Here is a 12,763-nt window from a genome sequence, read left to right on the forward strand (position 1 = left end):
CTGCCGCTACTCAGGAAAGGAAAATGATTCGAACAAAAAGATTTTCCAAGGAAACATTACTGAAATGTGACTTGGTTACAGGAACTGGCTTCTACTAACAACTGCTTCGTTCCTCGGATATTTCATAAAACCATTTTCCAATCTGTTACAACGAATTCCAACACAGTGGAGCGAGTGCAGCATGCAGTCACGAACTTACATCGACTTGGATAACAGGAATTTCATGTCTAATTAATCTGACGTGATTAATATCCCTTTCATTCCACCTTCGAATCGAAATATTTAAATATCTGGTTTGAATCCCTTGCAATTGTACATCTTTGTCCATCGTTGATCATCAAAGCAAAGAGCCTAACTCTGTATATCATATCGAATCAATACACTTTGGAGACATACAAAATCTCTAGTAAGACTTTACAAGTTGTAGTTGGACGTTTTTGCCCCGCAATCCTTTGTAACCTAGCGAATCCATATTTGAATCTGTTATCACAGTCACTAACCGTGGAGAGATAATTTCATACAAAAAGTTAATATGGAATATTTTGAAATAGCAATCAGGAAGCTAGTGGGAATCGTATACCATGAAATTGGAAGTGTTAGATTGATCAGAAAGTTCGCAGTATCATATTTTGGTTGGAAGTAGATCGTATATTAATGTATATTTAAATTCCACGTTCAAAAAGGAAACTGAAATTGATACAACGAGACGATATTAGTTGGGATTCAATTCTATTCGTCTCTGTGCACTGTATTAGTCGTTCGCAAAGAGTTCGCAATGATAAAACTTTGAGGGCTTGCGAAAATTGCTCGGAGAATCATTTTTTGGGAAAGTTAGTTAAAATACGAAAATCGTACGTATCTCAGTAAAATATTAATCCTACGAAGATGCATTGCCTTTCTATTTTAAATTGCGCTACGAACTTTTCGAACAGCCCAATAATCGCAAATTTTATTTCGACTCTGCGAACATTTCCTTTTCGTTGTATCATTAATATTTGTTCGATAACAACTAATTCTGAAATGAAAAAGCAAAAAAAAGGAAAAATATCGAAAACGAAGAGCAGCAGCAACAGCAGCGGCAGGTGCAGGTTCCGGGCAGAGGGGTTGTTTCCGATTGCTGTGTTCCTGGCGTGCCGCTAGCGTAATGTTTGTACGTTGCGGGTACAAGTTGGGCAATCAGCGAGTGTTTACAGGCTCTTTCCCAAATTCATTAACGCACACTTTTCGCGTCGGAAACGCACAGTGAAAACATTCCGCGTGCCGACAGTCTTCCGCGACTCGGCCAGCGTCGATATCATCATCGGCTCGCGAGGAAGCACGCAAAGCACAGCTACCGAAACGTTGTTTTCGCAAGTTCGTGGCCTCTCGAACAATCGTTGGAGAGTTCCCCGTCGATGGGAAAGACAAGGGAAAGGTCTTGCGAGATGTTCGTCCCGATACGATGACGTATCCCGCTGCAGGAACGTGGTCGGAATAAGATGGTGAATTATTCCGGTCGCGCGAGAGCAACCGATAGTTGATGGTAAACAGCCTTTTTCCCTATTTTTCCCCTTCTCTTTTTCTCTTTTTTTGTTTCTCTCTCTCTCTCTCTCTCTCTCTCTCTCTCTCTCTCTGTACGTTCGCGTCTGATTGAATTTATAATTTTCGAGATGGAAAATTGCACGAGGGGGGAGGAGAGGGAGGGTGGCGATCGCTAGTATCACGAGCCGGGGCGTGGATTCATCGCGGCCTCGCAATTTGGCGTAGCGCGTGCTGTTAGCAAACCGACGCGACGGCTACAAATTGATGCCCTCTGGGCCCAATGTCGGTAAATTAATAGAGCCAGCGTTAGGTTCAATCGATGATGCGCAATAAATTGATGAAATCGTTATTGCACAGTCCCGGTATTATTTAATCAGCGATGCACACTTCATTCAAGCACAATTTTCTGAATAACCATGTATAACTAGATGTTCGAATAACAGGCCGGTGCCTAGACCGGCCCCATTGTTCATCCACGTCGATGATACACTGTAGGACACTTCATGCCACTGCGCTTCGTTAATGACACCGACCATGATGGCCCCTTGGTGTATCGCCACGCGCTCCCGGCGAGACACTCGCCGTGTCACGATCGATCCGCGTGTCCTTACTTTTCTTGCAATTTCTCTCCTCTACCCTCGACGCTAGTTAATCTGTCCCCTTTATTCCGAGTTCCGACGAGCAAGACCAGCTACATCGCCGTAAGACAGGCTCTGATAAAACGAAAGACGAAACGAAAATGACGAAATGTATCTTTATCTTCTTCGGGACGACGTGATGGGTGGAAAAAATGGCCACGCGACAACGTTTTGGAGAATTTCTTTTTCGCCTCGCTCGAGTCGAGTCTCCTCTTCATTTTTCTTCCCCGATGATGAACAGTTCCACGTGATCGCGCGATTCCAAATTGCGGACAGGAAGAGGAAAATAAAGCAAGAAGGTATTCCTCTTTTCGTCCGGAACGACGTGGAGGAAACTATGTCTACGTGACACAGTGTTCAGAGAACGTCTCGGTTTTCGCTTCTTCTCCATTTTCTTTCCCCGATGAAAGAGTTTCGCTGGTTGATCGCCGGTTCCATGCCCTTTGTTCACTACGTCTACATCTACGTGGACTTACGTGCCTCCACGTTACAGGTACCAGCCACTCACTTGGGGTATTGATACAGTCTATAAAGCGTGTACTTGACAACTAATAGGCAACGGTTGGTGGAAACGGGGCAAGGAGAATCCCGGTAGGGTTTATTAAAGACTTGCTGGCCTCTCGACGCGCGCGGCAACCGGGAAAATTTCATCTGAATATATACGGTTATCTGAATCGCCGTTTCACCTAAGTCCACGGTATTTTTCTTCCTTTAATTCCTCCTCTTTCGCTCTCTCGCCCTCCGTTTTCATCTTTCGTCCACGATTTTTCTTTTTTCCTTTCTCTTCTTTTTTTTTATCTCTCGGAGCGGCGGCCAACGTTGTAATACATCCAGTTAACGACCACCGTCTCCTCTTTCCTATACATATATACGTATACATACTTTAAATAAGAAATCCCAACGTCGTCGCGCTGTGGTTTTTATTGAAAGATTTCGGGAGAAGGCTCCGCTTTGCCGGAGGAGGAACCGGGAGTAAATACTTTATTTCAACCTTTAGACACTCGGTGTCTCTTATCTAAAAGGGTAGGTCCACAATACGATCTTTTCAATCGGATAATGTACAGTATGCTCGCTTCGCGAACGTGCATTCAAAGTCCGCCTCGTCGAGGAAAGATGTAAACTCGTGGATGGTTGTACTCGTCCATCCATTCTTACTGACGAGAAACGAAGAGAATCATTGGAACGGCGAACAATGGCACGCTTCTGGCCTTGATAGTTTTCGAAAGTAGTCTGAAATTAATGCGCGAGTTACGAGTTACCATACGTGGTCGAAGCGAGCGCGTGAGCGTCCGGGAGAACGAGAAGAAACTTAAGACGTCCACGCGGGGTGCGCTCGGTCTGAATACAAATTAAAGCCAGCGAACGTAGCCGTGTAGAGGCTACGGGGCTACGAGTTCCCCAAAAATGAAGGTAAGCACGTAAATTCCTCTCTCCGGTCACGCAAATCCAACCGAGCCATGTTCTAACACCCCCGTACGATGTTACGTACATTTCTCTTGGACATGCAAGCTCTTTTCGAGAAGCAGAGTCACCCCGAAAGGATTATCCGCCGCTTGACCGTGGGAGGCTTGTCCACGTGTAATCCCGAACTCGTACCGATTTATATTTCGCCGATAACCCCTTACGTCTTATCGTTACGAGGACGCGGAGAACTCGCGTTCTTGTCAACGATTAACGCGTAAGCTCCGCTTGTAACGATACGGGGCGCAAGCGATACTTGGGTTCAAAAAAAAGAGAGAAAAAAAAAACCGGTAGATCGGATTTGGATTTAAAGCCAGCAGAAAACGGTAGGAAGTATTCGCTTCATTCGGAGGTTCTCGTTGAGGAGAACTGAGCGTCAACAGCGCGTTCAACGATGAATCGAACGCTAACGAGCGCGTTCGACACCCTTCTCGCCGTGAGTTAGTATCGGAGTAACAACGTGCAACTTGTTCGTTACCCTTTAGGGCTATTAGTCGTTAGTTACCCTTCGCGTGCCACTGCCGCCGTTGCCGCCGCCTCCGCCTCCGCCGCTCGCCGTGGAGGACTTTGATTTAGGACACACGGCGTTCTTACGAAACACACTCACATACACGAGTCGTCCGTCGACGAACGCGCGCAGGGCTGGCGTTGCGATTCAACACCGGGAATGTTAGAACTAGGGATCAGTGGCGCGTTTTTGGAAGAGCGTGTAAGTTCCTCTCGTGTGTGTGTGTGTGTGTGTGTTATCGTGCTCGAGCACACGGAACGTACGGAGGATTAGCGAGTGGACGAAAACATCGACTACGTTACGGACGTTAATACCTACGGAATCGTGTAACGCGCGGAGAGAGATGGTCTCAAGGCCTTCGCTAGAAATACATGGATCCGACCGTTGTAACGTCCGTGGTAAGTTCCTCTCTCGCGCGGACGTGGACAGCGGGTGCATGGAGCATGGTACCGTTGGCAGGGACGGGCTGGTTGGATCCGAACGATAATATCGGCTGCGCTTCGTTCGGCCACGAGCGTGCGAGGAACTCGAGGACGAAAACCGCAGCCGAACCTCGGCGACGTTCTCAGTGGTCAACTTCGAACACAGATAGGGACAGTGGTAGCGGAGAGTAGCGAGGCTTTGTGGACGAAGATGAACGGAACACGCGCAGGCGGTATGGGGATAAATAGACGAGCGGAGGAATAAATGGAGGGGGGTGAGAGAGGGTTAAACAGGAAGCAGGAGGAAAAGAGAGGAGGCGAAGAGGAGCGAAAGAGAGAGAGAGAGAGAGAGAGAGAGAGAGGGAGAGAAAGATGGAGAGAGGAAAATGGAGCAAAGGCAAGAGAGACATGGTGAGGGAGAGGGCGCGTGAAGAGAGACGAAAGAGAAACAGATAGAGAGAGACTAATAGAGAAAGAGAGAGAGAGAGAGAGAGAGAGAGAGAGAGAGAGAGGGAGAGGCATGTGGCAGGTGCAGGAGAGGATTCGCGTACGGGCGGGTTAGTTGTGCGTACCAATCGCGGGTGCAGGGTACGTCCGCAGGCACGCAGGAGGAGGCGAAAACCGGGCACAGCCCCAGGAGCGGACGGTTCCGGCAAACGGGGCAAAACCGCCCACGCTGCTTCCTGGGGACCGGCGCGCGTCTGCTCGCGCTGCGACGAGTGCAACACATTGAGTACCGCGGCGCGCGAAAACGGGCTCGAACGCGACTCGGTTGGGTGGTGGCCCGCTGGCTGTTCACTCGTCGGAGAGAAAAGGCGAAACAAGGAAGTTGCGCGAGGAGCGACAGGGACGTGAAAAGGAAAAAGAGAGGGATGCGTGAAGGAGGAAGGGTGAAGAACGGAAGAGGAAGAGTAGGACAGAGGAGAAGGAAGAAGGGTGGCAGGGGTTAGAGGGGACAGGTGAGCTCTGGCGGAGGTTGGGCGATTGGGGGTGGCGGCCGATTCTCGGGTTGGTGGTAGTGGTGGTGAAGGCTGAAGGGGAGAGAGCGGTGGCGGCGGTGGCGGCGGCAGCAACGGCGGCGGCGGCGGCGGCGGCGAACATAAAATCCCTCGCACATGCCTGGTGCATTCATTAGGGGGGATGTGTCCGTGCAGCGTACACGTCGACCTGCATCCACGCCACCCTCTCTCTCTCTCGGCGCCACCCCTGGCCTCAGTCGCGCTTCGCGGCCAACTTGGTACACACGCCACTTTGTTGTTTCTCCCTCTCGGAGTTTCGTCCGCCTTTGTACGTCATCGACGTCGCGTCGCGAGATAATTCGCGATATACGCGGAAGTATATTTCGTCTCGATCCTCTGATCGACTTTCTCAACGAGAAATAAAACTAATCATCGGTGGTCACTGACACTGTCCAGCCGTCGTCTGTGTTTCTCTTCGTTCTCTTCGTATCAAAGACATACTTTCTTGGCATACTCGTTTTGCACGCTCGTTCGTTCGTCCGTTTGTTCGTTCGTTCGTTCGTTCGTTCGTTCGTTCAAGCGTCTGTTCGACACGACGCGTTTTTAACGGGTGTCATGATCACACCGTGACGAATTGAAGACACTGCGTAGTACCTACCTGGCTCGGTGTATCGAACGATTATCACGAGTGCGTTCTTTCCCGGGTGGTAACTGTCGTGTGCGCGAATGTACTGTCCGTTCAAGACGACAGAGATCGCAGTTGCATCGTGAAACGCAAGAGAAGCCACCTGATCGTTCCACGTTTCGTGTATGTGAAGAGGATCACGTCATTCGTCGGCCGAGGGAGGACCGTTTCCGTAAGATCGTCACGGAAGATCGTCGTCACGTAGGAGGATCGGAAAAAAAGGGGATCCTTCCTCTGAATCTGCGTGGTGCGGCTACCCCGCCAGGTCGACAGGATTTCATGTTCACGAATTTCAGTAAACCAGGTAACGATGCGCCTAATCCGCCTACACGGTATCGGCGCGTCGATTTTCAGATTTTCCTTCGCGCGACACCCTCGCGTCGTTACCGCTATCGAGAGAGTACGTTCGATTTGCGCGCTCGGCCTTCCTCTCGCTGCTGCACGCGGCCGTTCGCTTAGAGGGGAGGGCAGCAACGGATACGCGCCTATTCCACGGCCCGCAAACAACCTACCAGGACCGGACCCATCGATCGCGAGATCTAGAGGCATGCGTCGCGTGTTCCTCCCTCTCTCGCTTCGTCAATCTCCCTTCGAGAGACTAAGGTGCGAATTACGCGACCAGGGGGAAACGTTTCGTCATCACCGATCAAACGCGACCCGGATATCCCTTGCTGCTCGCTACTCGTTGAAACACGATTGTTTGGCCAGTCCTTGACGAGGATACAAGAGCCTCGTCGTTTCGTCACTTGCCCCTCTCGGTTTTTACGCCAGCCCGATAATTAAATAGGAAAATAAGGGGAACACCGTCAGAAAATATGCAGAGAACGCAGAGGTGGGGCAAACGGGCGAGAATCCGCCAGTTAAATTCCGTTACTGATTGCAAAACCGGATAGTTTAACGGATTTCGATAATGTGCTCTGTAAACTAGACTGCATTTATTGGTCTACCGTTGGTGATTGAAACATAAACTGGCGCGAAGAGCGCGAATAAAAAATCGCGCCGGTAACGCGATTGTCAATTTTCGAGAATATATACACGTAATCGTCGACGCGTGCTAACGCAGCGCTAACGTAGACGATTTCCGGCCACGCCATAATCGCGCACCGTTCGCACCGTTTCGAATAGCAAAACGAGAGAGAGAAAGAGAGAAAGAGAGAGAGAGAGAGAGAGAGAGAGAGAGAGAGAGAGAGAGAGAGAGAGAGATGAAAGATATCCTTTCACGCTCTAAATCAGTGCAGGGGAACTTTTACGAGCGATGAAATTTCAATAGGCAAGAGACATTTCGAAAGTTGACGCTCGCCAAGACTGACTTCTGCTCAATTAAACGATATCAAATCTATTTTTTTAGACTCAGTAGCTTTTAAGACGCGTTAAATAAGAAAAATCGGGGAAAAAATGTGATAGAGATAAGATATTTCACGTCGGAGAAATTACGAGCAAACGTTGCTTTTCTTCGTTTCGAGTTAAGGTTCTCGTAATTAGCCAAGATGCGCGACGAATAAATATACAGAGCTGAATATACTCATTATCTAGCATTATTCTACGTCTAAAATTATAATTTAGCTGGTTGCGTGACGCAATAAATATTAAATTTTGTATTTGTCATGAGCAACAAAGGCGAGAAAAAAAGGAGAGAGAAAAGAAAGGAAAGAAACTCATTTCCTCCTGGAATCAGAATTCGAAATACGCGAAACGGTATTTCTGGATTGGAATTCGTTTATTCGGACTACGTAAAACGTTCTTCGGTCCGTGCGAGCGAAATATTCCTTAAGATATAATTTAAAAGCAACGTCCTACGGGGAACAGGTTTTTTTTTTCCATAAAAGTCCGTCATGCAAATTTCGTAGAAATATGCTAGTCGCTTTACGGTCTATAAATAAAATCTGAAGAGATAAAACCCAGGGTGGGAATTTTTTGGGGAAAAAATCGAAAAAAAAAAAAAAAAAAAAAAAAAAATGAAGGAAAGAACAAACTCCGTGCTACGTTAGAATTTTCTCGAAATTATTCGCATGATATTTCTTCGTATAACGTTCTTTCCGTATACGGGTGCAAAACATCGTAACTTCTTAGATGATACATTCCGGTGGACAAATATTGCAATAACGGTATATCAAGATTAATTTTTAATCCGCCGCAATGAGCGGTACTCTAGCCCCGAGTGCGCCTATTGTTTTCCCGTGCATCGAGTATAGATTAAGATAGAAATCAAATTTAAAAAAAAAAAAAAACAAAAAAAAAAAAAACAAAAAAAAAAAACAACGAGAAAGACGAAAGAAACCAGAAGAAAGAAAAATATTATCGTAACAACGAAAGGGACGTGGCGGTGGGGGAAAACATTTCGCATTTTATATATGAATTGTTATCGTTGATTCTCTGTCGCTTCAAACGACAGACGGTGCTTCTATTAAAACGAGCTCGCCGAAGGCTCAAGCATAAATCGACGCCAAACAACGTGTTTACATTCGATCGTTTGTGAAAAAGACGACGAGAGAGAACAGAAAGCAAATACTCCCGTCTTCCTTTTACCTCACGGTCTCTCGTACCGTACCGTGACGTCGCCGGGATGACGCATCGATCGAATCCTTCGATCGCTGGTCAAAGAGAGGGAGGAAAAATTGAGTTGCGGCGAAATTACGCGAGCGTATTCGCGATTTTCAAACCGTCCTTATATCCGCGACTACATGCTTGCAAAACGCGTAAGAATGGCGAATTTCGCCGGGTTTCCATGGCAAAACTTCTCGCCTGTTCTCAAGATTACGCGTTTAAAGCGTGCTCTGTCCCCTCGTAAGCGACGCCGTCGCATTGTCGCTGAGAAAACGTATGGCCGAGCGCAGCAACGTGCGTCTGTTTATCGGGACAACGTATTTTATGCGAACTTTCTTACCACTGCATTAAACTTTACTGCACTGGCGCGAATCTATGTTGCTTTTTGTTCGAGCGTGAATTATATACCATGCTATCGCGTGCGACGTTCTCTTCGCTGCGAGCTTCAGTCCGAGCGATTGGACGGAAATTTAACAAATACTTTGAGGAAAGTCGCGTACATATGCGTACGTCGTCTCGTCGATTATGTGACGAGAGAAGAAAGGACGATCGAGAAATTTTACCGCGAAACGCCACGCTAATAGCTCTACGTGTCGTGTAATTTACGAGGAATCGATGCGCGCGCAGTTAACGCGCGAGCATGCGCGCGGCGCGAAATGATCGCGCAAGCAGCGTGGCATCGCTGCGCTTCCGGTATGCAACGCGCCAAGATCGATCCTGAAGATTTACGCTAGCCTCACGGAAGACAGGAAAATGTTTTTTTCTTTTCCTTACCATCGCGCTACGTCAGCCGATCGTCGCGCAACTTCTCATCGCACTAGGGCGAGAAGCGGCGACGTATCGCCGAGCCGCAATACCTGCCTCCACTTGTTTTCCTTGTGGAACAATCAAGGCCATCGTGAGATAATTATGCAGATAACGGTGATGCTCGCCGGTATCCCAGCCGCATGGAGGATCTACAGGTCCGTTCATTGCCTAAAGATAAGCTTTCAGCCATTTTTTTTCTCTCTGTGAGTCTGTCTGTCCTTTAATAACGTCGATCTTTGCTCTTTCACACGTATATACATAATACACACGACTCGACGTTGAATATCCTTGTTGATTTTCATTTGTTCGGACGTGTCGTGTAGACGTCATATGCATTTGCATATGATACATACATATATTACTTTAGAAGCAGATTTCCTGTTTTTGAACTAGAGGCAACTCGCTCGAGGAACCAGTTCGCACAATTAATTGCGTAACCATTTAGTCGTGCCAGGACGATGTCGCGCCAGAGTTTAGCAAATGCGCAGTCTTTTCGTTAGCGATAGGCTCTCTGTTCTTCGACGCGATTAAAAGCCACCCGAGCGCGATTAAAAGGATCGGTGTGTAAACGCGCTAACAGCTAATTACCGTAAGCTTTCCAATAATTATTCGTCGACGAAACGAGCAAATTTGACCCGATACCACCGAACACGATTACTCGCTCTTCTATTTCTTTTCTTCTTTTTTTTTTTTTTTTTTTCTCTGTTTGTCTGCTGTGCTTGTACGTTTTGTCATAATCAGATAGGAAGAGAAGGGGGGGAAAAAGGAGAGAGTAAAAAAAGGAAAGAGAAATTTTCTGCAAATTTTCACGAAGTGGAAACATTCGAGCGATTTCGAGAAACGAATCGTTTCTCCCTTCGGCGGTGATTTTTCGAGTTTGTTACAGTTCTTCATCTCGCTTACTTATGCGTCTCTGTTGAAACGAGACAATTTTGTCAGTTGTAATTTATAACGATGTCAGGCCGCGAAACATGAATGCGAGGTGTTTTATTTCCTTTAAACGAATTTATCGTTTTCGAAACATCGGTTTATCACTGTAAAATACATCGCGGGCGCACATTTCACGGGGCCCTCGTCGTCAGGGGCAACCCGTTGAAAAATCCTCAGAAACACACGAGTCCAGAGATAAATTCAATTATGCTCGTTGTGTTATCCGCTTAATACACTGAATTCCTATTTAGCAGCGCGGCCGTATCTTGGTTGGGGGACAAGCAAGCGAATAGTAATTTTGCGCGGTGCCAATCAAAGTGCGGATTAAATCTGTTAATGGCCGAGCAAAGCTTGTAAATCCATATTCGAAAACCGATTAAGAAGATTTTCCAATTTTCCCGCTACCTATTGATTTCGTACGGTTAACGCGATTATCGTCTGGCTCGCAAACGGCCAAAATTAATATCAGAAAGCTTACGATTTGCGCGAATTATCGTTTATTGGAGTCAAATGAAGCCGAACGATCCCTTTGCACTGCATGATTTTCCGTGTAATGTAATCCACTCTCGTAATAACGTGGATGCAAACGCATCTCCTTTTAACCAAAGTGCAAACAAAAGGGAAGCAGGTCTTCTGATAAAGGGAAAAATTTTCAAAGATCTTCGTGTCCGTATGCTCCATTCGCGGAAGTAGTTACAAGATAACAATCGTGTAAACGGTTCTCTAGATTACACTTCGATTTTTTAATTGACAATGTTTCAGAAAGATACGAGTTTTAAAACTTTCTTTTTGTAACACCTCATGGATCGATGATCTATGAATTTTACGTGTACCATGTGCATTGCAATATCTCGACAGTATAACACGATGTTTTCCGTTAAAGTAGTTTGTCAAAAAAAAAAAAAAAAAAAAAAAAGCGAAAGAGAAATTATTATTTATTGCGACGACTCCATTTAATCAAAGTAATAAGCTTTTTAAAATGAAAAATTGGTTATTGTAAGAAACGATTAAAATTGTTTATATTTTGGATATTACAATGGTAGGAATTTTGTTGACAAACGAATAGAATATTGAATAGAATTGTTTAAAAGATAACTGAAAATTTAACATTTATTTATTTATTTTGACTTTCAACATTTACGCATACTGTAGTTTTCAATGGATAATTTTATTTGTAAAAGTTATGTACCATTTCATTCTGTGTTGTATAATTACATTATATTACATATCGCTTTAATAACTGCTAATTTTTTGGTATATGAAAATCAGAAACGAAAAGAGAAATTTTGAAATAGCAATATTTGATATAATTCATTGAATTCTATTTTTCAAAAGACAAATAAGCATTTCTTTAAATATCAGTGATTATTCTAATTTATTGCATTTAATAATGCATTTAATAATGAAATTATCATTTTTATACAAGTATCGATGCAAAGATACGTAAATGTAGAGCGAAAGATATGTTTAATTGAATCGAAACTGTGAGAGAACTCGCGTTGCGTGACTAGCAACGTTTGAATTCGAGCGCCCTTCGCGCCATTCCCCCCGGCAGATGCACGAAGGTCAAAAGTATTTTAAAAATAAGGCCGTAGGCATTGGCAGATTGGTATGGTAGTGGACGTTAAGGGTCGGGTGGCGTTGTAATGGCAAAAAGTTTGCGAAAGGTGAGTAATCATCGGGACGATAAACAAACTCGGGTTGTTAGTGTAGACGATGCGTTAGTTAGCTGGCGCTGGGTTTAGGTAAATAAAGCCGCGTGTGAAGCGTGTTTGAATGGTTAGAAATCGAGCATCAACAAATCGAGTTTTCGCGAGAAGGCTCGTGGCTAGACGAGCACGGCCGACAATGGCGCCCAAGCCTCGCGAATATTGACATTGCCGAAAACATTATCTTCGAATATAGGATATTATCATATCCGTGGGTGACACATACTACGTCGCAATTAATACTCTAACCTTCTTTTAATTCGCGCTACATTTATCGAAGTGAAATCGCGGACAGTGTTATTTGTCGGTTGTCGAGGTTATGCGAAAAAATGTTTTCGGTACGTATAGTAGCGACGCGTGAACCCTGAAGGGTTTTACAGTTATACTGCAATGTGGCACATTTGCAGAAGCACAGAGGAAGTTGTGTGGGTCTAGAGTTGCGATATAATCTCTGAGGAGATATCGTCAGGCCGATATAGGAGAGTGTGCGTGAAGAAGGCGTGTGAGTTAACGTTTTAAGGGTTAGGGAGTCATTCTGTAGTCAGGGTGATCAAAGTCTTTAGTGTGGACAGTTCAGGG

General features: G+C 45.6%; 1 protein-coding gene across 13 annotated transcripts in view; it reads left to right on the forward strand.

The window, feature by feature from the left end:
- The first annotated feature begins 8,490 nt into the window (after window positions 1-8,490).
- LOC122539039 (sex determination protein fruitless-like) overlaps window positions 8,491-12,763 on the forward strand; it is a 31,493-nt gene continuing 27,220 nt past the window's right edge. For 6 of the 13 annotated variants that reach the window (XM_043673620.1, XM_043673619.1, XM_043673617.1 and 3 more), the window contains exon 1: window positions 12,038-12,142. The gene's annotated coding sequence lies outside the window, so the exon portion shown is untranslated. The other 7 variants (XM_043673623.1, XM_043673622.1, XM_043673621.1 and 4 more) reach the window with 4 other exon arrangements.

This window comes from Frieseomelitta varia, unplaced genomic scaffold (genome assembly GCF_011392965.1).
Source record: "Frieseomelitta varia isolate USP_RPSP 00005682 unplaced genomic scaffold, Fvar_1.2 scaffold_189, whole genome shotgun sequence".
NCBI lineage: Eukaryota > Metazoa > Arthropoda > Insecta > Hymenoptera > Apidae > Frieseomelitta > Frieseomelitta varia.